Raw genomic sequence first — 24,453 nt, forward strand, 5'->3', positions numbered from 1 at the left:
AGGCCCCACCTTCCCCAGCGCAGGCCCCGCCCACGGTTGTCGCTCATCCGCACTTTCAGGCCCAAAGGAATCGGACCCGCGGCGATCAGACCCCGCCCCTTCAGGGAAAACAGGGCCCGTTGGCCCCGCTCACGGCGAGAGCACCGCCCACAGGCTGAAGATCCTGCCCCTTCGGGACGGCCGAGAACGCGCCTGCCTTGCCCCACCCCCAGTCCGCCCCGCGTCCTTCAGGAGAGCCGGAAATGCTCCTACCCCTACCTCGCCTCTGCACGGCCGCGAGAACGCACCTGTCCAGCCCCCAGTTCGCCCCGCCCACTCAGCGCGCGCGGGAGCGCGCTCGGGAGCAGCTCCAACTTTTTCAATTTGCCGCCATCTTTACGGCGGCCGACTTCCCAGCCTGCCTCGCGCCCAGGGAGGCGGAGCTCAGGTCTCTGAAAAGGGTACGCGGGCCAGCGGGAGGGGACGCGGCCGGCAGATGGCGAAGGAGGGGCGCGAGGAGGCGGCCCCTGTTGAGGGGCGGGGCGTCCTGCCGAGAGTCTGGGTGCGGTGCGGTTTTCTTTTTTCTTGTGTCCCACTTTATTCCCTGGGCCACAGGGAATCCGTTTTCTAATACTTCTCTGTTCTAAAGTCTGCCTGCCTTAGACAAACATATTTGGAAAACAGAAATGCAACCACGAGGATGTGCAGACCCTATCAGAATAAAATCGTAGAACCTTACCAGTCATCTGGTATAATTTCCACATTTTCCAGATGAGGTCCGGGGAATGAGATGATTCGTCCAAAAGCACACTGCAAATTGGAGTCACCAGCAGGTGTGCTATTTTGCCACTAAACCAATCTGCCGGTAAGAACTTTGTAGCACAGCTAGAATGTAAACTGTTAACAAAGAGAACCAGTATTTGTCTCAACTTATTTTTTTTTTTTTTTTTTTTTTGAGACAGAGCTGAGTTTCACTCTGTCTCACAGGCTGGAGTGCAGTGTTGAGATCTCGGCTCACTGCAACCTCTGCCTGCCTGGTTCAAGCGATTCTCCTGCCTCAGCCTCCCGAGTAGCTGGGATTACAGGTGCCCGCCACCAGGCCTGGCTAATTTTTTTTGCATTTTTAGTAGAGACGGGGTTTCACCATGTTGGCCAGGCTGGTCTCAAACTCCTGACCTCGTGATCCGCCCGCCTCGGCTTCCCAGAGTGCTGGGATTACAGGCGTGAGCCACCGCGCCCGGCCTCAACTGATTTTTTTTAAGTATTGGATATTGTACCATTTGTCAGTGTATTGTCTCTCAGCTCCACATTCACTTCTCCTTTCCTGCTCTGAGAATATGGACCTGGGCCCTTTAAGCATTCCTCCTTTGCCGAAGACACAATCTTAAGATCATCAGTGGGCCAGGTGCGGTGGCTCACGCCTGTAATCCCAGCACTTTGGGAGGCGGAAGCAGGCGGATCACTTGAGCTCGAGACCAGCCTGGCCAACATTGCGAAACCCGTCTCTACTAAAAATACAACAATTAGCTGGGCCTGGTGGTGCACGCCTGTAATCCCAGCTACTCGGGAGGCTGAGGCAGAAGAATCGCTTGAGCCCGGGAAGCGGAGGTTGCAGTGAGCTGAGATCTCACCACCGCACTCCAGCCTGGGCGACAGAGTGAAACTCTCTCAAAAACAAACAAACAAAAAAACATTTATAGGAGCATTGTGACCCAATCAAGGACAAAGAAGTTTCACAACCCCCTTGGGCCCTCACTGTCGCCCAGATGTCCGTGATCATTGGACAAGTCATGACTTCAACCTGCTCCCTCTTCACCCTCCCCCTAACATAAAAGCAGCCTGAAATTCATATTAACTTAAAATGGTTCTTAGGACATTACTCCCCCATCTTCTCAGTTCACTGGCTCTCCAAAATAAACATCGCTTTCCTTGTCTCTTGTCTTTGGCTATTGTGTGGCAAACTGTATGAGCTTTAGACTTTGTGAGTTCTGCCCCTCATCTCTGGGAAGCTGAGGGACAGAACTGCACAAGAACAAAGATTGCTTTACTATGCAGATAAGTCCCCAGTCAGGTAATCTCTTGGAGCTGTCCTCAGAAGAATAGACAATAGTCAGTGACAACTCCCAGTCTCTTGGTTGATCTTTCCTGGTTATATGATGAGAATCCTAGAGAGAGGTTTTTAAGACAATTGCATATATCTTTCCTTTTTTTTTTTTCCTTTGAGACAGGGTCTCACTCTGTTGCCCTGGCTGGAGTGCATTTTTTTATAGAGACAAGGTTTGACCACGTTGCACATTGCCTGGGTGGGGACAATTGCATTTGTCTTGGAAAGAAGCTTTCCTAGTCAGATAAGGAAATTCCAGAGAGGCTTATTTCTGAGACCTTTCCATTTTTAAGGCATTCAGCATACCAAAGTGCCATATTTTGGAGAATCACTTAATCATTTTCAGCACTCCAAGGTCTGTATCCCAGCCCCAGGGGGTGTGGGAGTGGTGTTATTTATCTCAGCTTTATCTCAGTCCTCAGGATAGTAGCTGCTCCTTATCTCTACTATTCTTTTTGGGTTTTTTGGGTTTTTTTTGAGACAGGGTCTTGCTCTGTCACCCAGGCTGGAGTGCAGTGGTGTGATCTCAGCTTACTACAGCCTCAATCTCATGGGCTCAGATGATCCTCCCACCTCAGCCTCCCAAGTAGCTGGGACTAGAGATATGTGCCACCATATTTTTTGTATTTTTGATAGAGACCAATTTTTTTTTTTTTTTTTTTTTTTTTTAATTTTTTGAGACGGAGTCTCGCTCTGTCGCCCAGGTTGGAGTGCAGTGGCGCAATCTCGGCTCACTGCAAGCTCCGCCTCCCGGGTTCACGCCATTCTCCTGCCTCAGCCTCTCCGAGTAGCTGGGACTACAGGCGCCCGCCACCACGCCCGGCTAACTTTTTGTATTCTTAATAGAGACGGGGTTTCACCGTGGTCTCGATCTCCTGACCTCGTGATCCGCCCGCCTCGGCCTCCCAAAGTGCTGGGATTACAAGCGTGAGCCACCGCGCCCGGCCGATAGAGACCAATTTTTGTATTTTTGATACAGACTGGGTCTTGCCATGTTGCCAAGGCTGGTCTCAAACTCCTGGGCTCAAGCAATCCCCTTATCTCAGCCTCCCTAAGTGTTCAGATTACAGGCCACTGCGCCTGGTCTATTCTTGTCTCCTCTATTCCTTGTTACTCCAATCTGCTTGTATACCTAATAATTCTTTTTTTTTTTTTTTTTTTTGGACGGGGTCCCCCCCTCTCCCCCGCGGGGGTGGGGGGGAGCCATCTTGGCTCACTGCAACCCCCACCTCCCAGCTTCAAGCGATTCTCCTGCCTCAGCCTCCCAAGTAGATGGGATTACAGGCTCGTGCCACCATACCCGGCTAATTTTTGTATTTTTAGTAGAGATGGGGTTTCACCATGTTGCCCAGGTTGGTCTCCAACTCCTGACCTCAAGTGACCCACCTGCCTTGGCCTCCCAAAGTGCAGGGATTACACATGTGAGCCACCGTGCCCAACCCCTAATAATTCTTTTTTTTTCCCAAGATGGAGTCTTGCTCTGTCACCCAGGCTGGAGTACGGTGGCACGATCTCAGCTCACTGCAACCTCTGCCTCCAGGTTCAAGCAATTCTCCTGCCTCATCCTCCCAAGTAGCTGAGATTACAGCTGCCCGTCACCATGCCTGGCCAGTTTTTGTGTTTTTAGTAGAGACAGGGGTTCACCATGTTGGCCAGGCTGGTCTCGAACTCCCAACCTCGTGATCTGCCCACCTCGGCCTCCCAAAGTGCTGGGATTACAGGCGTGAGCCACCACGCCTGGCCTAATAATTCTTTATATTAAACTTTTCTTTACTGTGTTTCTGTCTCCTGACTGGGCCTATTTTATACTGATAACAAAAGAAATACTTGGTCTCTAGACCTCTCCAAAGGCATGAGTATTCCATTCTCTGCAAGATAAAGCAGAGATAGTGGAAACACCCTTTCAATCTGCCTTCTGCAATAATCCAGCTTGCCACATTTACACACACAAATGATGTAGCGCATCTGGTTGTCACTATTTTCCCACCATTCACAGAACAAAGGCCTGATATTTAAAGTCTTCCATCGTCTTCCACAAATGCATATTTATCACTCCATAATACAGTAAACAACACTACTAAAACTTCCCTTAGCCTAACTCTGGATGTGCTGACTTCCTCAGGCTGTTCTTATCCATCAGAATACCTTTGCCCTGTCTTTGCATACACAGGTTCATGCTTCAAGTAAAAATCCACCAACTAATGATCAGATGGTGATAACTGGGAATAAAGACAATAACATGAGAAAAGCAAAAAGGCTTTAGTTTGCTATAACGAGGAAGTCAGCCACCATCATTTGTATTTGGATGAGACTCAATGTCAGGCAGAGGAGTGGGTAAGATTTATAGTGAAAAAAGGAAAGCTTCCAGGGATGTCCTCATTTGAGGCTGTTGGCCTGGGGAAGCAAGAGGCAGGGCATCCCAAGTGATTGGTTAGGGGCACATATTTGTCTTTCTCTGGTTGGTCCTAAGTTGGAAGCAGGGCCGAAAACTAGGAAAGCTGCCAGTTTTTTTTTTTAATTGACAAATAACTTTTTGTTTCTTTTGTATTTTTAGAGACGAAGTCTCACTCTGTCCTTCAGGTTAGAGTGCAGTGATGCAGTCATGGCTCACTGAAGCTTCAACCTCCTGGGCTCAAGCAATCCTCCCACCTCAGCCTCCCAAGTAGCTGGGACTACAAGCACGCATCACCAAGCCTGGCTAATTTTAGTATATTTTTGTTGAAACAAGGTCACACTATGTTGCCCAGGCTGGTCTCAAACTCCTAGGCTCAAGCAATCCTCCCTCCTCGGCCTCCCAAAGTACTAGGATTATAGGCATGAGCCATCGCACCCAGCTAACACATAATAATTGTACATATTTATGAGGTACATGTGATTTTTTTTTTTTTTTTTTGAGACGGAGTCTCGCTCTGTCGCCCAGGCTGGAGTGCAGTGGCGTAATCTCGGCTCACTGCAAGCTCCGCCTCCCGGGTTCACGCCATTCTCCTGCCTCAGCCTCTCCGAGTAGCTGGGACTACAGGCGCCCGCCACCACGCCCGGCTAATTTTTTTTTGTATTTTTAGTAGAGACGGGGTTTCACCGTGGTCTCGATCTCCTGACCTCGTGATCCGCCCGCCTCGGCCTCCCAAAGTGCTGGGATTACAAGCGTGAGCCACCGCGCCCGGCCGAGGTACATGTGATTTTTGTGTGTGTGTGAGACACAGTCTCACTCTGTCACCCAGGCTAGAGTGCAGTGGCATGATTTCAGCTCACTGCAACCTCTGCCTCCCAGGTTCAAGCAATTCTCCTGCCTCAGCTTCCCAAGTAGCTGGGATTACAGGCATGCACCACCACACCAGGCTAATTTTTTTTTTTTTTTTTTTGAGACACAGTCTTACTCTGTTGCCCAGGCTGTAGTGCAGTGGCGCAATCTCAGCTCACTGCAACATCCACCCCCCGGTTTCAAGCAATTCTCCTGCCTCCGGAGTAGCTGGAATTACAGGCACCCACTACCACGCCCAGCCAATTTTTGTATTTTTAGTAGAGACAGGGTTTCACCATGTTGCCCAGGCTGGCTCGAACTCCTGGCCTTATGTGATCTGTCCACCTCAGCCTCCCAAAGTGCTGGGATTACAGGCATGAGCCACTGCACCCAGCCAAAATACATGTGATATTTTGATACATGCATATGATGTATAATAATAAAATCAGGGTATTTAGGATAGTCATCACCTGAACACTTATTTCTTTGTGTTGGGGACATTTCAAATCTCCCCTAGCTATTCTGAAATATACAGTACATTGTTGTTAACTATAGTCACCTTACTCTGCTATGGAACATTAGAATTTAGCCTGGGTGTAGTGGCTCAAACCTGTAATCCCAGCACTTGGAGAGGCTAAGCTGGGAAGATCACTTGAACCCAGGAACTGGAGACCAGCCTGGGCAATATAGTGAGATCCTGTTTCTATAAAAAATACAAAAATTAGCTGGGCATAGTGGTGTGCACCTGTGGTCCCAGCTACTCAGGGGGCTGAAGTGGGGTCCTTGAGCCCGGGAGGTCGAGGCTGCAGTGAGCTGTCATTGCACCACTGCACTCCAGCCTGGGCAACAAGCAAGATCTGTCACACACACACACACACACACACACACACACACACACACACACCCCACATTAGAAATTATTGCTTCTATTTAGCTGTATGTTTGTACACGCTAACCAATCTCTCTTCAGCCCCCTACTTTCCCCCAACACACACCCTTCTCAGCCTCTGGTGTCTATCATCCCAGTCTCTATCTCAATGAGATGAATATTTGTTTAGCTCCCACATATCAGTGAGTAAATGCAATACTTGTCTTTGTTTTTTTGTTTAAAAAAAAAATTTATAGGGATGAGGTCACTATGTTGCCCAGGCTGGTCTCCAACTCCTAGGTTCAAGCCATCCTCCCACCTCAGCCTCCCAAGTATTGGGATTACAGGCTTACATAATGACCTCTAGCTCTATTTATGTTGCTGCAAATGGCATTTTCAATTTTTTCCTATGACCAAATAGTATTCTATTGTGTATATATACTAATTTTTTTTGACATGAGGTCTCACTCTGTCACCCAGGCTGGAGTGCAGTGGTATGATCACTGCTCACTACAGCCTTGATCTCATGGACTCAAGAGATCCTCCTACCTCAGCCTCCCCAGTAGCTGGAACCACAGGTGCCTGCTATCACACCTGGCTAATTTTTTTACTTTTTGTAGAGATGAGGTCTCTATGTTGCCCAAGCTGGTCTCAAATTCCTGGGCTCAAGCAATCCTCGCGCCTCTGCCTCCCAAAGGGCTGGGATTATAGGCTTGAGTCACCATGCTCAGCCTTATTTTTTGTCTTTTGTTTATTATTTTTTTTTAGAGACAGGGTTTCCTTCTATTACCCAGGCTGGAGTGCAGTGGCGTGATCTTAGCTCACTGCAGCCTTGAACTCCTGGGCTCAATGGATCCTCCCACCTCAGCCTCCTAAGTAGCTGGGACTGCAGGTGCACCACCATCCTTATTTTTTGCCTTTTTGATAATAGCCATTCTAAATGGGGTGAAATGGTATCTCATTGTGGTTTTGATTTGCATTTCCCTGATGATTCGTGATATTGAGTTTTTTTTTTATATGTACCTATTTGTTATTTGTACGTCTTCTTTTTTTTTTTTTTTTTTTTTTGAGACGGAGTCTCGCTCTGTCACCCAGGCTGGAGTGCAGTGGCGCGATCTCGGCTCACTGCAAGCTCCGCCTCCTGGGTTCACGCCATTCTCCTGCCTCAGCCTCTCCGAGTAGCTGGGACTACAGGCGCCTGCCACCACGCCCGGCTAATTTTTTGTATTTTTTTAGTAGAGACGGGGTTTCACCGTGGTCTCGATCTCCTGACCTCGTGATCCGCCCGCCTCAGCCTCCCAAAGTGCTGGGATTACAAGCGTGAGCCACCGCGCCCGGCCTGTACGTCTTCTTTTGAGAAATGTCTACTCAAATTCTTCGCCCACTTTTTAATGGGATTATTTGTGGTTTTTTGCTGTCAAGTTGTTTGAGTTCCTTGTATATTCTGGATATTAGTCCCTTGCCGAATGAATAGTTTGCAAATATTTTCTCCCATTCTAAAGGTTGTCTTTTCACTCAGTTGATTGTTTCCATTGCTGTGCAGAAGCTTTTTTTTTTTTTTTTTTTTTTTGAGACAGAGTCTCGCTGTCGCCCAGGCTGGAGTGCAGTGGCGCGATCTCGGCTCACTGCAGGCTCCGCCCCCCGGGGTTCACGCCATTCTCCTGCCTCAGCCTCCCGAGTAGCTGGGACTACAGGCGCCCGCCACCTCGCCCGGCTAATTTTTTGTATTTTTTAGTAGAGACGGGGTTTCACTGTGTTAGCCAGGATGGTCTCGATCTCCTGACCTCGTGATCCGCCCGCCTCGGCCTCCCAAAGTACTGGGATTACAGGCGTGAGCCACCGCGCCCAGCCAACTGTGCAGAAGCTTTTTAGTTTCGCTTAATATAGTCCCATTTGTCTATTTTCGGTTTTGTTGCCTATGCTTTTGAAATTTTAGCCATAAAATCTTTGCCTGGTTCAATGTCTTGAAGCATTTCCCCTATGTGTTCTTCTAGTTGTTTTGTAGTTTCAGGTCTTATGTTTAAGTCTTTAATCCATTTTGAGTTGATTTTTGTATCTGGTGAGAGATAGGGTGCCAGTTACTAATTAAGTCCTAGGCTTTGGGGGCTGTTACAAAAGTTACTCCTGGATTGTCACTAGAGATAACACCTGGTTTCCTGCAAATATGACTTACAGCAGGCTTGTTTCCTGGGCTGGTTGCTGTAGATAACGAATTGGTTTCCTGAGGAGGTTTCTGCAGGTTGTAGGTCAGAGTTCTAGTTGTACAAATGGTCCAGCCACTGTCTATTTGTATATTCAGTCTCTCATAACAGACACCAATGAGACAATTATAACATAAAACAATCTTTTCTTTCTCTCCAGGTCACACCTTGGCTGTAAAGTGTCCTAACAGCCACCTACTTCTGATTACTGCTTTCTTACCAATAACCTCCCCAGCCTGTTGTGTGGCTCCTACATCTTTAACAAAAGCGACCCAGGTACCCAATTACTAAACTGCCCACACTTCATGAAAGCAACTTTATAGCCATGATACTCACTTCCCCTTGTCCCCTCTTCAGAATTACTCAGGACCAGCCCAAACCTTACAAAGTCCCCTTCCTATTCCCTCATAAGGAGAAGCAGCCCTTCTTCCTCTGGGGTGCTCTCCCTGGTCATGGTAGGTTAATAAACCCAAATCTTTTTGCCCAGCTAATTTTTGTACTTTAGTAGAGATGGGGTTTCACCATGTTGGCCAGGATGGTCTCGATCTCTTGACCTCGTGATCTGCCTGCTTCAGCCTCACAAAGTGCTGGGGTTACAGATGTGAGCCACCGCGCCTGGCTTAAACCCAAGTCTTTTAGACTGCTGGTGAATTTGGCTGTTGAGCTTTGTGACCCAGCTCAATAATCACATCTTCCACTAAATTTCTGGATGCAATTTTTCCCTCCTCCAGTTTCCAGATAACTGTATCTGTATGTCTGCGATGCCAGAGTTAACCATGTTTAGGACGTTTCCTCTACTAGAATAAGCTCCTTTGAAGATACGGACTGTGTGGGATTCCTCCTTGTATCTGAAATAAACTCTAATAAGGGAAATTATGTACACTGAGCCAGACTGAGGTGGAGGGGCACTGGCAACATTACCTGAACATAGTTTCTCATAGATGCTTCCCAGCTAGGCCCTGTTCAGGTAATGTTTCCCTGGTTTTCAGAAAACCCCTAAAGACTGAAAATTTACACTTAATTGGCCTATTCAAAGACAGTATTCCCAGATTTGCGTTTTTGCTAGATTTCAGCCGATTTTTTTTTTTTTTTTGAGACAGGGTCTCACTCTGTCACCCAGGCTAGAATGCAGTGGAACAATCTCGACTCACTGCATCCTCAACCTCCCAGGCTCCAGCTATCCTCCCACCTCAGCCTCCCAAGTAGCTGGGACTACAGATGCACGCCACCACACTAGCTAATTTTTGTATTTTTTGTAGAGACAGGGTTTTGCCATGTTGCCCAGGCTGGTCTTAAATGCATGGACTCAAGCAATCCATCTGTCTTGGCCTCCCAAGGTGCTGGGATTACAAGCACGAGTCACTGTGCCCAGCCTTCCGGCCAATTTTTTTTTTTTTTTTGAGACAGAGTCTTGCTGTATTGCCCAGGCTGGAGTGCAGTGGTGTGATCTTGGCTCACCGCAACCTCCACATCCTGGGTTCAAGCGACTCCTGCCTCAGCCTCCCGAGTAGCTAGGATTACAGGCATGCGCCACCACACCCAGCCAATTTTTGTATTTTTAGTAGAGACAGGGTTTCACCATGTTGGCCAGGTTGGTCTCAAACTCCTGACCTCAGGTGATCCAGCAGCCTCAGCCTCCCAGAGTGTTGGGATCACAGGTGTGAGCCACTGCAGCCAGCCAACCAGCCAATTTTTTTAAGTGAATCTTTTCACTGTTCTCGAAGCTGACTGCAGTTGTTTTCTTATTGTGCCTCTCAGCCATCTGTCCCTGAGTCTATCAATTGTCTCCCTCATATGAGAACTAACTGGCTTGCAAATAACTAACTAGATGTCTCTGATTTTTTTGTTTGTTCATTTGTTTTGAGACAGAGTATCGCTCTGTGGCCCAGGCTGGAGTGCAGTAGCACAATCTCGGCTCACTGCAACCTCTGCCTCCTGGGTTCAAGCAATTCTTCTGCCTCAGCCTCCTGAGTAGCTGGGACTACACATGTGTGCCACCACGCCCCACTAATTTTTGTATTTTTAGTAGAGACAGGGTTTCATCATACTGGCCTGGCTGGTCTCGAACTCCTGACCTCATTCGTGATCCACCCGCCTTGGCATCCCAAAGTGTTGGGATTACAGGCATGAACCACGGTGCCAGGCCTTCTCTGAGTTATTCTTTGACGTATGACATGCAACACTTCGACTGTTGTGCACATGATAAAACCATATAGACTTCATTAGTGAAGGAAAGACACTTTAGAGTTGATTAGAGTAAATTATCAATGAATTTTAATATCCAGTTTCCAGGCGTATAAATCATGAAGGACCAAAGCAACTCTGGATCAGAATGACCCCTCAGAAATACAGCCACACTGTGTGGCCCCCAACGGAAGCAACCTTGCAAGTTCCATTTTGACATCTTATTAGCTAACACTGTTTATTCTTCTAGAGCCAAACTGCTAATTTTCTTTTCAGGCATACATCTGTAGGAGACCAGGATATGCCACCCCAAAATATGCCTCCTTGGCATAAGGATTATTTTGAGCTGATAATTTTGAGAAACAGGAGCTATGAAAACAGCATAAGCTACCCCTTTGAAAGAGAAATTTACAGTCTTAAAAGAAATCGCTCTTTGTAAGGGTGTCTCCCTCTCTGTACCAGAAAGAGAAAGATGACTCTAAATCACCAGAGACCCTTATCAATGGAGAAGGCAGCAACTTGTTTTCTGTGCTTCTCCGGGTCTTTTTCCCAAAACTGGCCTTCCTCACTCCCTTCTTTGTTTTTAACTGAAGATGATACTTAAACCTGAATTCTAAGCCACTCCTTTGAGAATTACTCATTTTCTTGGGCATCTCACATGTATACGCAAAGTATACATGTTAATATAGCTCCATTTGGCCGGGCGCGGTGGCTCACGCTTGTAATCCCAGCACTTTGGGAGGCCGGGGCGGGCGGATCGTGAGGTCAGGAGATTGAGACCACGGTGAAACCCCGTCTCTACTAAAAATACAAAAAAAGTTAGCCGGGCGTGGTGGCGGGCGCCTGTAGTCCCAGCTACTCGGAAAGGCTGAGGCAGGAGAATGGCGTGAACCCGGGAGGTGGAGCTTGCAGTGAGCCGAGATCGCGCCACTGCACTCCAGCCTGGGAGACAGCGAGACTCCATCTCAAAAAAAAAAAATATATAGCTCCATTTGTTTTTCTCTTCTTAATCTTTTAGGCTGGGCATGGTGGCTCCCGCCTATTATCCCAACATTTTGGGAGGCCAAGGCAAGAGGCTTGCTTGAACTCAGGAGCTGGAGATCAGCCTGGGCAACATGACGGGACGCCGTCTCTACAAAATAAAAGATTAAAAAATTAGGGCCAGGCACAGTGGCTCAAACTTGTAATCCCAGCACTTTGGGAAGCCGAGACAAGTGGATCACAAGGTCAGGAGTTCAAGACCAGCCTGGCCAAGATGTTGAAACCCCACCTCTACTAAAAATACAAAAATTAGCTAGGCGTGGTGGCAGGCGCCTGTAATCCCAGCTACTTGGGTGGCTGAGGCAGGAGAATTGCTTGAACCCAGGAGGCAGAGGTTGCAGTGAGCCGAGATCATGCCACTGCACTCCAGCCTGAGCAACAGAGCAAGACTCTGTCTCAAAAATAAATAAATAAATAAGTAAATAAATAAATAAATAAATAATTAGCCAGGTGTGGTGGCAAGCTCCTATAGTGCCAGCTACTTGGGAGGCTGAGGTGGGAGGATCACTTGAGCCTGGGGGTGTGGAGGTTGCAGTGAGCCATGATAGCACCACTGTGCTCTAGCCTGGGAGACACAGTGAGACCCTGTCTCAAAAAAAAAGTCTATCTTTTGTTACAAGGACTCTAGCTGAGAATTTAGAAGGGTAGCAAGAAAATTCATCTTTCCTCCCCTAAATATGCTACTGATAGAGGCAGGAGACAGCCAAATGCCATCCAGGTCATTATGCACAGGGGGCTTGCCTAAACATGCCTACAGTGAAAAATTCCATCCCTTAACACTGTGCAGTAAGGGAAATAAATCAGTGTGGAGTGGCTCAGATTAGGGGCCCACATGTGCACTGGGGGAATGGGGTGGAGCCACCAGGAATTCATGCTTTATGCAGGGGAGGAGCCGGGCCTCTTCAGCTCCAGTGTGGTGGCCTGGTACTCAGTCTGTGGAGTGGGAGCCTGTTGGCAGGACCGCCTCTTTGCTAAGGGCTTTGTTTACACTTAATACATTCTGACCCTTCAATGTGTCCATGTGCCTAATTTTTCCTGATTGGGAGACAAGAGCCCAGATTTTAGCTGAACTAAGAAGAAAAATATCGTGCGTCACTACTTGGCCTGGAAGAACAATGGAATTACTCATTTGAGATGTGGGTTTGAAGAAAGTTATTTTTAGTATTCTGATAAGCAGTTAAAATACTGCTGTCATGTTTCTCTCTTTGTGCCAGTCTCATGTAGTTTCCCAGCATAATCACAATTAAACTGATAATGTGATTTTTATGTTTTGGCATCCTTTCTGATTAATTTTGTTTGTTTTTTTGTTTTGTTTTTGTTTTTGAGACGGGGTCTTGGTGTGTCACCCAAGCTGGAACGCATTGGCAGGATCAGAGCTCATTGCAGCCTCAACCTCTGGGGCTCAAGTGATCTTCCCACCATCTCAGCCTCCTGAGTAGCTGGGACTATCAGCAGACGCCACCATGACTGGCTAATTTTTTAAACTTTTTGTAGAGACGGGTTTTGTGATGTTGCTCAAGCTGGTCTTGAACCCCTGGGCTAAAGCAATCCTCCTGTCTGAGCCTCCTGAAGTGCTAGGATTACAGGCCACAATGTCTGGCCTCTAATTACTTTGATAATAAGTAAGCATCTCCCCTTCTCTTTTTTTTCTGAGACAGAGTCTCACTCTATTGCCCAGGCTGGAGTGCAATGGCACAAACTCGGCTCACTGCAACCTCTGCCTCCGGGTTCAAGCAATTCTCCTGCCTCAGCCTCCCAAGTAGCTGGGATCACAGGCATGTGCTACCACGCCCAGCTAATTTTTTGTATTTTTAGTAGAGATGGCGTTTCACCATGTTGGCCAGCCTGCTCTTAAACTCCTGACCTGCCTTCCAAAGTATTGGGATTACAGGTGTGAGCCACCACACCTGGCTCTTTGTTGTTTGTTTTTGAGCCAGAGTCTCGCTCTGTCACCCAGGCTGGAGTACTGTGGCGCCATCTCGGCTCACTGCAACCTCCACCTCCTGAGTTCAAGTGATTCCCCTGCCTCAGCCTCCTGAGTAGCTGGGACCACAGGCATGTACTACCACACCCGGCTAATTTTTGTATTTTTAGTAGAGACGGGGTTTCACCATGTTGGCCACGCTGGTCTTGAACTCCTGACCTCAGGTGATCCGCTCACCTCAGCCTCCCAAAGTGCTGGGAATACAGGTGTGAGCCACCGCACCTGGCCGCATCCCCCGCTTCTCTAGTGAATTTTTTGGGGTTATCACTGTGTTAAAAAGCTCTTCTCTTTCAGTCCCTTGGGAGAGCCCACTTTCTTCGGTAACACACATTCTCTGGCCCTTCCTATTTACTTTCCCAGTACTCTTTTTTTTTTTTTTTTTTTTTTTGAGACGGAGTCTCGCTCTGTCGCCCAGGCTGGAGTGCAGTGGCGCAATCTCAGCTCACTGCAAGCTCCGCCTCCCGGGTTCACGCCATTCTCCTGCCTCAACCTCTCCGAGTAGCTGGGACTACAGGCGCCTGCCACCACGCCCGGCTATTTTTTTTGTATTTTTAGTAGAGACGGGGTTTCACCGTGGTCTCGATCTCCTGACCTCATGATCCGCCCGCCTCGGCCTCCCAAAGTGCTGGGATTACAAGCGGGAGCCACCGCGCCCGGCCCCAGTACTCTTTCATCCTCTTGAAACCACCATTGCAAAATTATAACTGAGACAGTGACAGAGATCTGACCCAACCAACTCCATCTTGCTTCTAACTTCCAAGCTATCCTTGTTCATTCCTGAGTGTAGGCTGAACTAACTTTGGGAGGAACTTGGTTTATAGTTTAAAAGAAAGACATTATAGCCCTTTCCCAAAACAAACCTCCATCTTGCCTGGGGACCAGACTGCCTTTGTAGGAGTAACAAATTAGCCAAAAGATTAGAAATTATGGCTTAGGAGTTATGCAGCTGGAGGCTACAGGATTCTGACCCTCCCCAAACTGCTCCTGGGAATAACATCACTAAAGTCTAAGATCAGTGCTTGAGATATTTTGCAGACCTCGCACTGGATGGATCAGCTGGCACCACCCAGATCGATAAACTGGCTCATCAGATCCTATGGCCCCCACCCAGGAACTGACTCAAGCACAAGACAGCTTCAATTCCCTATGATTTCATCTGTGACCGGATCAATCAGCACTCCTGACTCACTGGCTGCCACCCACCCTCCAAATTATCCTTAAAAACTGTGACCTCCGAATGCTTGGGGAGACTGATTTGAGTAATAAAAAAAAGTCCCAGTTTCCCACACAGCTGGCTCTGCATGAATTATTCTTTCTCTATTGCAATTCCCCTGTCTTGATAAATTGGTTCTGCCTAAGCAGCAGGCAAGGTGAACCTGTTGGGCCATTACAATCTCATAGCAGTGGCAGAATGGACAGACCAGTGAACCCTGTGCTAGGACAACCTGCACCAGGCCCTGGCTGTTGTAGGAGGTCTTTTTTTTTTTTTTTTGAGAGGGAGTTTCACTCTTGTTGCCCAGGCTGGAGTGCAATGGCGCGATCTCGGCTCACCGCAACCTCCGCCCCCTGGGTTCAAGCGATTCTCCTGCCTCAGCCTCCCAAGTAGCTGGGATTACAGGCATGCACCACCACACCCAGCTCATTTTGTAATTTTAGTAGAGACTGGGTTTCTCCATGTCGGTCAGGCTAGTCCCAAACTCCCAACCTCAGGTGATCCACCCGCCTCGGCCTCCCAAAGTGCTGGGATTACAGGCATGAGCCACCGCGCCCAGCCTGTTGTAGGAGGTCTTGAACAAACCACTTAACTTGTTTGGGTGGGCCTTAGTTCCCATGTTAGTAATCTGGAAGTAACAGTTCTGCCTTATCTGTCTGTTCGGGTTTTGACATTTAGTGAAGTATGGGATTTGTATACTGTAAAGTGATTGAATGTATTTACTAGGTGCAATACCTAAAATATGAGTTTCAAGCACTGCTCTGCTTTTACTTATAGAACCACGTTCTCACTTTTCTAGCCTGATCATTCAAGACCCTTGAACACATAGTCCTTATCTCCCGCTCCTCATTGAGACCCTTCCAGAACACTACAAACTTGTAATACTTAGCTGTATCACCAGCAAACCATGTCCTTCCCAATTTCAGGACCTTTCAATGTGCTTTCCTCTGCCTGGGGGTGGGTGGGGGGTGGAGGGTAGTTTCCTCCCAACCTCTCCACAAAGGTAGAAGAGACAGAAAACCATTATTGAATAAGTATTAAACCAGATTGTGATGCCGTACATCACATGCAACCCGCTAAAGGCAACACAAAGACAGAAACTCACTTTTTCTATACAGCTAAGTAGAGATAGCCCATTGCATTATGTAGGTTTTGCAATTTGGAGTCAGGTGCCAAGTTAAGCCTTTGTCCTCCTAAGAAGCTGGACTCTTGGCCCTTTCGTCCCTTAACAATTGCATCTTTCTTTCTTTGTTTTTGAGACGGAGTCTCGCTCTGTCTCCAGGCTGGAGTGCAGTGGCACTATGTCGGCTCACTGCAACTTCTGCCTCCCGGGTTCAAGCGATTCTCCTGTTTCAGCCTCCCGAGTAGCTGGGACTACAGGCACGCTTCACCATGCCCAGCTAATTTTTGTATTTTTAGTAGGGACAGAGTTCACCATGTTGGCCAGGATGGTCTCGATCTCTTGATCTTGTGATCCGCCCGCCTCAGCCTCCCAAAGTGCTGGGATTGCAGGCGTGAGCCACCGTACTCAGCCAACAATTACACTTCAAGGAGATGGCTCCCAAGAAACATTCCTGAGCCTGGCCATAGAAGAAAAAGACCTGAGTACATTTGGAAAGGAGAGAGGCTGACATTTTGAAAGAAAAAGGGAGGGGGGTGGTTTCTCGTCCCTTATTTTCCGCAGGGAAAATGAAACCCTATGTATAATTTGTATTTGCCCTTCCACCTGCATCACCTTTCCCACATGCTCCCACAGGCAGGCTCCTGTTCATTCCCAAGGCTCCGTGTCCACATCGTGCTTGGATTCCGCCCGGCCCCGCCTGTGTGGCCGCACCAGGAAGGCACTACCCATTAGAGGCTCAGCGCGCCCCTCCAGGCCACACAGTCAGGCCTCCGTCCTTTCAGCTGTAGGGGCAGATTACGTAACTCCAGCCTTCTGGTCACTAAAGGAGGGCAACAAAGGGCGGTCGAGAACTCCACTGAGATGAAACGCGGAGGCAGCCTCAGGACCCTAAACTCTACGCCCCGGCACACCCTACCAAGTGAGCGCCCGCGGCCGCGTGACGTCATCTACCCCAAGCGCTGTGGCCCCGGCCACGCACGGTTTCGGGGCGGGACTACGCGGTGGCGCCGAGCTGCGCGGCGCAGCGCGCGGCGTCAGTCTTAGCTGGCAGACTCTGTACTCCGTACTCCGCACTCCGTACTCCGTACTCGCAGCGGCGCCGTCTTCGGCAGCCCAGTCATCCACCGCCATCCTGGGCCGCACGTGTTGCCTGACCATTCCTGAGCCCAGGTAGGGGTCCTGGGGGATCGGGTTCGGTGGCGGGCGGCGTGGGAGGCTGGGCCGCAGTGAGTGGGGGCACCAGTGGTTCTTGGAGCCCAAGCCTTCACTACACGTGCTACTTCCTCGCAAGAGGCGGTTGAGCGCGTTCGGAACATTTTACCCGGAGGAGACTCGGGGGTTAGGTGATGAGTAACCTCGTGCTTCTCTTTCAGCAGAGAAGTGCATGACCTGGGTGGACCCCAGTAGGTGGGATGGGACGTGTGGTCAGGAGGGACCTCACCGGAAGGCATGGGGTGGCGTGTAGACCTGCCGCAAGAGAGGCTGTAGAGTGGGCCAGGCGTTGCAAGGAGCTAGAGCTGGATAATGGTTCAGAGGCACAAGCTGGAGCTAACTGCGTTTGGAACTAACTGCATTTGTTCCCTTCTAGGTGGGAGCCATGGCTGAGGTGACGGTCTCAAAGTGGAAGAGCTTACTGTCACAGCAACTCTTTTGCAAGATGCCCCGGTAAATCACGTTGCAGAGACCCCAACTCTGCCTTCCTGGAACTAGGCCTGCGTTTTCACTGAACCATTATTTCATGGGGAAAATGAAATCTACTTCATGTGCCTGGCCTACGTACTCCTTCAGAAGTGATTTATGAGCCGTAAGATACATGAGAAAAAAATGAAGGGGAAAAGGCAGTATTTATATTAACTACATGATGATAAGGATGTTTCTGGTCACAGTGAAAAGCCATGCTAGAATTGTAGTGTCATAGAATAATGTGGAAGTTTAGTTCGTGTTGTCTGATCTATTTAATAATTTAATAAGGTTATCTCTTCCAAGACACCTTCCCTTCTTCCTCAGCCAGAAAGGATCTTTCCCTGAGAGTCATCAATAGCTCTGGGCTCCTGGAACCAAGCTCAGGTGCCTAATTGAATTCTGGTCTCTTCCCACAGCCTCCAGCAGGGACTGGTGCTTAGTGAGAGTGGACTGCCAGATTTCTTGAGTGTGGGGGATTTGGGTGAATGAGGGTAGCAAGCCTCCAGCGTGCTTGGGTCTGCGGTGACCCTATGCATTCCTTCAGTGCTTGCTAGAATAGTTTTGAAACGGTTTGAGGCCTTGCCCTGCTCCATCCAGAGCAAGGTTATAGAAATTTCAGACAATGACTTCCTCCCTTCTGGATCTAGTGTGCTGGGCCTTGTATAGTTATGTGCCATCTAATGTGGCAGCCACTTGGCACGCATGATTAAATTAAATTTGGAGTTCTATTTCATTTTCACACTAGCCACATTTCAGGTGGTCAGTAGCCACAGGTGGCCAGTGGCTACCATATTGGACCGCACAGATTAGAGGGCATTTCTGTCGCTTTGGAAGTTGTTTTGGACAATGCTGGTGTGAAAGGTGAAGGGAATCCTGAGTGTTTGCTATGCTCCAGGCTCAGTACAAATTTTATTTTATTATACACTTAAAGCAAAAGCCTTATAAAAGTTGAGGTTGAAGCCAAGAGAGGTGGTAAGGGTAGGAGTTGAAACAGTGAAGAGGAATAACAGGGAAGAGTCCTGCCCTGAGAGACTCATGGAACAGGATATTTACAAGGCAAAGCAAAGAGAACCAAAGTCTCAGTTCTGCAGAGGAGCTAAGTGCCCCAGGAGCTAGTGGAGGGTGAGGTCAGTGTGTGCTCATCTTTTTTTTTTTTGGAGACGGAGTCTCGCTCTGTCACCCAGGCTGGAGTGCAGTGGGGCAGTCCGGCTCACTGCAAGCTCCGCCTCCTGGGTTGACGCCATTCTCCTGCCTCAGCCTCTCCAAGTAGCTGGGACTACAGGCGCCCGCCACCACGCCCGGCTAATTTTTTTTTTTGTATTTTTTAGTAGAGACGGGGTTTCACCGTGGTCTCGATCTCCTGACCTCGTGATCCGCCCGCCTCGGCCTCCCAAAGTGCTGGGATTACAAGCGTGAGCCACCGCGCCCGGCCAATGTGTGCTCATCTTAAAGGAAAAAACTCATGGAAGAGGAAGGTGCTAATGTTGTTGAACACCTATTTTGCACCAAACCTCTTAATTCTTGTTTTAAATCTTTGAGGTATCACCATGAGGTCGTTTTTAAGTTCAGTACAGATGAGGGGCCCAAAGTTAGAATTATGTGTCCAGGGTTGCCCAGCCACAAACCAGCAGATCACGGTTTGATGCCAGGCCTCTCTAAGCCTGCAGCCTGAGTGGAATATAGAAGTCGGTGGGAAGTTTGGATGGGAAGGAGATGGGTGCCTTCAAGTTCTTGTCTTGGTGTTAGGTGTGTTAAAGGATTGGCTGGGATGGGAAGAGTGTTGCTAGCTTGAGCATAGCATGAGCAGCACAGCTCCTGTGTTCCTCTGGGTGGTGGGGTCACCTCTTAAAGGTAGAGGCTTCCAGCTGATTCTGTCTTTTCAGGCCAGGAACAGTTGCTGAACACCCCAGGCCTGCTGAGGTCCCTCCTTGAGTCTCATGTTCAAGCAGTCTTGTGAGTAAAGCACTGGCTACCCCTTTTCAGTTATTATCTTTTCAAGGATGTTCTACCGCCTTGGAAGGTAAGGGGTAGTACCTTCTTCCAGAGCAGAGAGCAGGCATTCTTGCTGTGCGTTGTGAAAGGGTAGAGTCCTGCGCTCCTTTCCGGTAGTAGTCCAATGGCCTATGCAGGTGCCTCTGACTCCCCAAGGGAACTGGGGCTTGGGAGGGTGGTGGAAAATGTTGATGCTCTGGCTATTGCTATTGCTTTGAAAAATCAGTGGTCCCTTGTCCCTAATCGAGGAATTTTGTGTTTTCTACCAGTGTCCATGAAACTGGGAGGCGACCTTGTTAGTTGCCAGTTCCTGACAGCCACATCTCACCAGTGGCTTCACTCTGTGTCCCTGACCCAGCACATGGCACAAGAGTGCCTGCCATCCCTCAGTGTTTCTACAGCAGCAATCCTGAGATGCCAGAGCTAGAGGGGACCTGACCTGAGAGAAGATACCTTCAGTGGCTGCCAGGCTGTTCCTTGGAACCTGTGCAGGGGTAAGTGTGCAGGAAGGTCTGACCTGGCAAGTCACTTCACTCCTGTTTTATTTAGAGTCACCTGTCTAAGGAAAAGTTCAAAAACCATCGCCTTATTTTGACCTTCCCGTATTGTAAGTCAGGTGATTGAATCCCAGAAAGGTTCATTGTCTTCAAGCTCACAATATTATTTTGGGACAAACAGTTGTCTAGTGTTTGGACTCATGAACCCTGATTCCTGGGGGTGGTATTTTACTGCTTTTGTGATTTGGTTTCAACATATATAGTCTTTTCTCGGGAGTTACCTTAGGTCAGTGGCCAGTGTTTCAGCCCCTGGAAAGGGCATGGGCTGCCACTGAGGTTGGTCACAGGCCTCTCAGCTCATGGTGGGGGTGGGTTCAGGAGTTGGTAAGTAGGGTTCAGTTCTATTGTTGCCACTGATGACAATAGGGGTTTGTAATAATCCCTAGTTGTATCAATTATGTCACTTAATTTTCACAACAGGTCTCTGAAGTGTTTCTCATCTCATTTTTACAGATGAGGCATGCCTGTGTTAATACACCTGGTGAGGAGTGGAGCTGAATTTGAATGCAAGCCTTGGCACCTTCATTGAGCAAGTTTGAAACCTCACTTGTTGCCCTTCTGGAAGGAGTCAGGAATTTCCAGTTCTGGGCCTGGGCTGTGGGTCTGACAGACAGACCTCTGGCCCTAGGTTTGGGTGCCAGGTTCTCTGCTTCCAGAATGAGAAGCTTTGCTGTGCACCGGGACCTGGGCCCTTCTGGTATCTCCTGAATGAAAAACAAGGGATATTTAATAAATATGGATTTAAATATGTGATTTGGTCTTGCCTCTTCTTTACATATGCCAGATGCAAAGATAGGAAGACCCTGCATCTTCTTGAAGGAGTTGTCAGCTAAGTCCAAGGGATCCCCAAGTATTTCACCATTCTCAATGCTCATGCTTGTAGATAGCCACTTGGAACTCTGATCATCTTATGTGCATGTGCCACCAGTTTCAACTGACAGTGGCAAGCTGTGGTGAGAGTTCACAAGCCAAGGCCAACTGGCTGAGTTCTGCAGTGAGGTGATGGTGCACAAAGGCACTGTCATCAGGAGCTTTACCTTGAGGTCCTTAGTGGTTTCCAGGAACATTTGATGGTTGGCTCGATAAGACATTCTGTCTCTTCAGATAGTCTTAGGTATTCACCTAAGCATTCAAACAAGTTACAGAAGTAATACCCTTAATATGTGTGATGTGCCCCAGGTTGGTGTTGGGGATGTTGTCAAGGGATGTTGCAGCAGGCCAAGCCAAGGCCTGACAAATAGAGCCATTAAAGTACTAGTGACTTTTTTTTTTGAGATGGAGTCTCTGTCGCCCAGGATGGAGCACAGTGGCATGATCTCAGCTCACTGCAACGTCTGCCTCCTGGGTGAAGTGATTTTCCTGCCTCAGCCTCCCAAGTAGCTAGGATTACAGGCACCCACCACCATGCCCAGCTAATTTTGTATTTTTAATAGAGACAGGGTTTCACCATCTTGGCTAGGCTGGTCTTGGAACTCCTGACCTCAAGATACCCCCACCTCAGCCTCCCAAAGTGCTAGGATTACAGGCGTGAGCCACCAGGCCCAGCACTTTTTTTTTTTTTTTTTTTTTGAGACGAAGTCTTGCTCTGTCGCCCAGGCTAGAGTGCAGTGGCATGATCTCAGCTCACTATAACCTCCACCTCCCGAGTTCAAGCGATTCTCCTGTCCCAGCCTCTCAAGTAGCTGGGATTACAGGCGTATGCCACCATGCCTTAATTTTTGTATTTTTAGTAGAGATGGGGTTTTACCATGTTGGTCAGGCTGGTCTCGAACTCCTGACCTCAGGTGATCCACCTGTCTCAGTCTCCCAAAGTGCTGGGATTATAGGCGTGAGCCACCATGCCCAGCCTCCAGTGACTTACATTTGATTTACTACTGACAGTGAATGGAAAAGCACCCAAAGGGGCCTGCAGCAGGAGGCACAGCATCTCCCCTCGTTGAGGAGCCAATTCTAGACTGCAGCTGAGTAGATTGTCTAGTCTGCGGCTATACCATGGGGGGAGTGGAGTACGAACCTGCTTAGAAAAAAATCCCAGGAGACAGCAACTCCTGATAGCCTCCCAGAGGGATGGAGTGGGGAATGGAGCTGGCCTTATGGCAGCACCTCCTAGGCCTCCACTCTCAGTTCCAGGAGGCTCAGTTGAGCTGTGTGGCCTGTGGCCTATGAGAGTACACCCCTTGGTAGAGCCATTCCCCTACAATTAGCCCAGTGGTACCTCAGATGAGGTAAAAAAAAAATTTATTTTTTTTTTTTTTGAGATGGAGTCTTGCTCTATCACCCAGGCTGGAGTGCAGTGGCACAATCTCGGCTCACTGCAAGCTCCGCCTCCCAGGTTCACCCCATTCTCCTGCCTCAGCCTCCCGAGTTGCTGGGACTACAGGCACCCGCCACCACACCCGGCTAATTTTTTGTATTTTTAGTAGAGGCGGGGTTTCACCATGTTAGCCAGGATGGTCTCGATCTCCTGACCTCGTGATCCGCCTGCCTCGGCCTCCCAAAGTGCTGGGATTACAGGCGTGAGCCACCGCGCCCGGCCAAAAATTTTTAATAGAAATACTAAGTTATGGTACAGTTGTGTAGAGCTGAAAAAGCAACTCCCCTGAAAGGGATCATTTTTCTGGGGCTGGGGATTTGCTGCAAGGTCAGCACCAACAGAGCAAGCCTGAGATTTGAAGGTTGCATCGAGGAGGGTGAGGGCAAGGGATCTGCAGGTGCAGTAGTAGGAGCCCTGGTGGAGGGAGGCATTGTGAAACTGATCCAGATGAGATAATGAGAGTGAAACTCACCTGGGCCAGGAAACTCAGCCCCTGCCAGGCTTGAGTTGGTGGTGGCCCCTCCTTGCTGTCCTTCCATTAGGAGCCTCTGTCTTTGTTCATCTACCTGTTCTACCAGTCATACCCTGTAAGGAGCATGCCCTGGGGAAGCTGCAGATAGAGCTACCATTTGTCCTGCCTTCTGAGGACCAGGCCGTAACTCTGACTGACCGGCTTTTCCCTGGGGTTTGAGTAGGACCCACTGAATTCAGTGCTAGAAGGGCCCAGAGGTCTGTTGACCCGGGACGGAACTTCCTTTGCAGTGATGTCATCTCGGCCTCGGTTTTAATATATGTAAAATGAAAATAACAGTAACTCCTACATGTGTCATGAGAGTCAAATGAGGCAATGCATGGCAAATTTGTGCAAACTACCAAGGAAGGACGCCCAGGGTCCCAGCAACCAGCAGCGGCTAAAGCAAGGGCGGGCAAACTCCTTCCGCCAGCCAAATCTCTGAGCTAAGAGTGGTCTTAACATTTTTAAGTGGTTAGTGGTGGGGGAAATACCCAAAATAGTATGATAACGTGACATGAAGAGTTTGCAAAGTTCCGATTTTGGTGTCCTTAACATTTTACTGGAACACAGCCATCTTGGTTCCACTGGTTGGCTTGACTCCCTGGGGGTTGGGGAAGTGAAACTGAAAAGGCAGATGAGCTGGCAAGAGTCTGGGTGAGAATTCCCAGACTTGAGTGTAGGTTTGGGAAACCCTTCAAAAGCACCAGCCCAAGAGCCTGGGGGTGGGGAAGAGGCCACACTTGTCAGAGTTCCGAAGGACTGAATTTGAATTTGCCCAAGAGGAGCCCCAGGTCCGGCCCAGGGTGGAACCAGAGGCTGCCCACTTACAAATTTGGGGATTTTTCAGGCCAGTGGCCCCTTATCACAGATGGTGCATGACTCAGTTTTATTAGGTACTTGGATAAGTACTTTCAGTTTTATCAGGAATACATTTGCTTTAAGGTATTTGAGAGAAAAAAATAACCTTAACTTGCCTATCCACTACTTCAAAGTTTAAAAAATGGGATGACTGAAAGACAATAGTTAAACTAGTGCTTATGAGTACAACAAATCTCAAAGGCAGCACATGAATGACTGAAGTTTGGAAATTCTGGAGTCTGTCCTCTGACCTCCCTGTATGAGAGAAGGGGTGAAAGAGAAATGTCCCCAGTCTATTTGTAGGATGAGAGAGAACTGCATCCATTTGACCTTTGATGAGAGAATTGCCACAGTGTTCCTACAGGATGGGTGTGACCTGCCCTAGTCTGTCCTGGGATGAGAAAGAACTTTTTCCAGTCTGCCTGGAAGCTAAGAGAACTGCACCCCTCCCACTTCTTCCAGGAGCACCAAGTGTCAGGAATGCAGTGTTTGGAGATTTTGGCCACTCCCTAAATGCAGCGGCTCCCCAAATGCGCTGCCTCATCTTCAAAGCACAGAGACAGCAGATCTGAGATGAGGCCCCGGGGCTCCAGGCAT

The 24,453-nt window shown here is 48.7% G+C and overlaps 1 long non-coding RNA gene and 1 other non-coding gene across 2 annotated transcripts; both read left to right on the forward strand.

Annotated features, from left to right (window-relative positions):
* The first annotated feature begins 16,867 nt into the window (after positions 1–16,867).
* Positions 16,868–20,923, forward strand: LOC116812473 (uncharacterized). The gene is made up of 5 exons (XR_004370714.2): positions 16,868–17,108; positions 17,527–17,742; positions 19,505–19,574; positions 19,883–20,107; positions 20,624–20,923. It is a non-coding gene; the product is annotated as an uncharacterized LOC116812473 (long non-coding RNA).
* Positions 18,114–18,246, forward strand: LOC116809912 (small nucleolar RNA SNORA9). Its single transcript, XR_004370076.1, has one exon. It is a non-coding gene; the product is annotated as a small nucleolar RNA SNORA9 (small nucleolar RNA).
* Positions 20,924–24,453: the final 3,530 nt, after the last annotated feature.

Source organism: Hylobates moloch, unplaced genomic scaffold, assembly GCF_009828535.3.
Source record: "Hylobates moloch isolate HMO894 unplaced genomic scaffold, HMol_V3 SCAFFOLD_1, whole genome shotgun sequence".
Classification (NCBI taxonomy): domain Eukaryota; kingdom Metazoa; phylum Chordata; class Mammalia; order Primates; family Hylobatidae; genus Hylobates; species Hylobates moloch.